This window comes from Platichthys flesus, assembly GCF_949316205.1.
Source record: "Platichthys flesus chromosome 22 unlocalized genomic scaffold, fPlaFle2.1 SUPER_22_unloc_2, whole genome shotgun sequence".
In the NCBI taxonomy this organism is placed as follows: domain Eukaryota; kingdom Metazoa; phylum Chordata; class Actinopteri; order Pleuronectiformes; family Pleuronectidae; genus Platichthys; species Platichthys flesus.
The window spans coordinates 222,501-225,000 of NW_026909997.1; positions in this window are offsets into that span (position 1 = coordinate 222,501).

Here is a 2,500-nt window from a genome sequence, read left to right on the forward strand (position 1 = left end):
CACACACACATATAATATATGCCCCTGAAGCCCATAGTACTTCCATGGGAACATGTCAGTGGAGCCTCCAGGCTGAGACTGATTCTACCCGAGGATGAAGCCTTACTTTCGGGTAAAAGTAGTCAGGCAGAGTGCCTGGATCATGGCCGAGAAAAACAAACACATGCACCACACACATTGGGCTCTATATTCCCCTGAAAGTTGTAAGACTCTGGATGAAAAAATGCCACCTCAGCCTCAAACCAGAGACTGGCTGATTCTACCCGAGGACGAAGCCTTATTTTCGGGTAAAAGTAGTCAGGCAGAGTGCCTGACAAAAAAAAAAAAAAGGATGAAAAAGCATGAAAAGGAGTAAAAATGCCATCCAAATACACTCCTTTGATATAAAAGGGGTGAACATGCGTGCGCGCGTGCCTCTAATTCCATCCAAAGAAGACACTCCTTTGATGAAAAAAGAGGTGAAAATGCATGAAAACTGTGAAAAAGCATGAAAATGAATGAAATGCCGGTCACATTATTCATAATATATGCCCCTGAAGCCCATAATACTTCCATGGGAACATGTCAGTGGAGCCTCCAGGCTGAGACTGATTCTACCCGAGGATGAAGCCTTACTTTCGGGTAAAAGTAGTCAGGCAGAGTGCCTGGATCATGGCCGAGAAAAACAGACACATGCACCACACACATTGGGGTCTATATTCCCCTGAAAGTTGTAAGACTCTGGATGAAAAAATGCCACCTCAGCCTCAAACCAGAGACTGGCTGATTCTACCCGAGGACGAAGCCTTATTTTCGGGTAAAAGTAGTCAGGCAGAGTGCCTGAAAAAAAAAAAAAAGGATGAAAAAGCATGAAAAGGAGTAAAAATGCCATCCAAATACACTCCTTTGATATAAAAGGGGTGAACATGCGTGCGTGCGTGCCTCTAATTCCATCCAAAGAAGACACTCCTTTGATGAAAAAAGAGGTGAAAATGCATGAAAACTGTGAAAAAGCATGAAAATGAAAAAAAATGCTTGTGCCACTGGGTCTCATACGGTGCCCTGGCTCATGTGAGCGGGTCAAACCGCCTTGAATTTCATTCAAATACACTCATTTGATAAAAAGAGTAAAAATGCATGAAAACGACTAAAAATCATGAAAATGGATAAAATGCCTGTGCCACTGTGTCTAATATGATGTCATGGGTCACCTGAGTGGGTCAAACTGTGTTGTGTTGTGTTGTCCTTGCGAATGGAGTACCAGGGTTGCGAGGCTGTCCTTGCGAAAATATGACAGAGTGTGAAATGGAGTACCAGGGGAGCAAAAAGAAGAAGGGGGAAAAAAGAGGTGAAAATGCATGAAAACGGTGAAAAAGCATGAAAATGAATGAAATGCCGGTCACATTATTCATAATATATGCCCCTGAAGCCCATGATACTTCCATGGGAACATGTCAGTGGAGCCTCCAGGCTGAGACTGATTCTACCCGAGGACGAAGCCTTATTTTCGGGTAAAAGTAGTCAGGCAGAGTGCCTGGATCATGGCCGAGAAAAACAAACACATGCACCACCCACATTGGGGTCTATATTCCCCTGAAAGTTGTGAGACTCTGGAGGAAAAAATGCCACCTGAGCCTCAAACCAGGGACTGGCTGATTCTACCCGAGGACGAAGCCTTATTTTCGGGTAAAAGTAGCCAGGCTGAGGGGCCTGGATCATGGCCGAGAAAAACAAACACATGCACCACGTACATTGGGGTCTATATTCCCCTGAAAGTTGTAAGATTCTGGATGAAAAATGCCACCGGAGCCTCGAACCAGAGACTGGCTGATTCTACCCAGGAATGAGGTCTGATTTCCGGGTCAAAAAATCAGGCGGAGTGCCTGATGAAAAACGATGAAAAAGCATGAAAATGAGAAAAAAGCTTGTGCCACTGGGTCTAATACGGTGCCCTGGGTCATCTGAGCGGGCCAAACCGCCTTGAATTTCATTCAAATACACTCATTTGAGAAAAAAAGTAAAAATTGCATGAAAACGACTAAAAATCACGAAAATGGATAAAATGCCTGTGCCACTGTGGATACTATGATGGCATGGGTCACCTGAGAGGGCCAAACTGTGTTTAATTCCATTCCAATACTCAACATTTGATAAAAAGAGTAAAAATGCATGAAAACGACTAAAAATCATGAAAATGGATAAAATGCCTGTGCCACTGTGTGTGATATGATGTCATGGGTCACCTGAGTGGGTCAAACTGTGTTTAATTTCATCAAAACTCAAAATTGTTATAAAAAAGGCCAAAACAGGGTATCGAGAAAAATAGTGAGGCCGATCGCTCTCGATGTCTGAGGTTTCACCCCCCTTTGCAGAACACTATCGGCACGATTACAGAAACCCAGCTTTCGAAGACACTTAGTGCAATGGACAGAGTGTGGAGCATGCAGGTGACCAAGTGGGACCTACAAGCCCACCTGCAGGGCCCATCATGGGGCTCACACATTACCCCGAAGCCCATCCT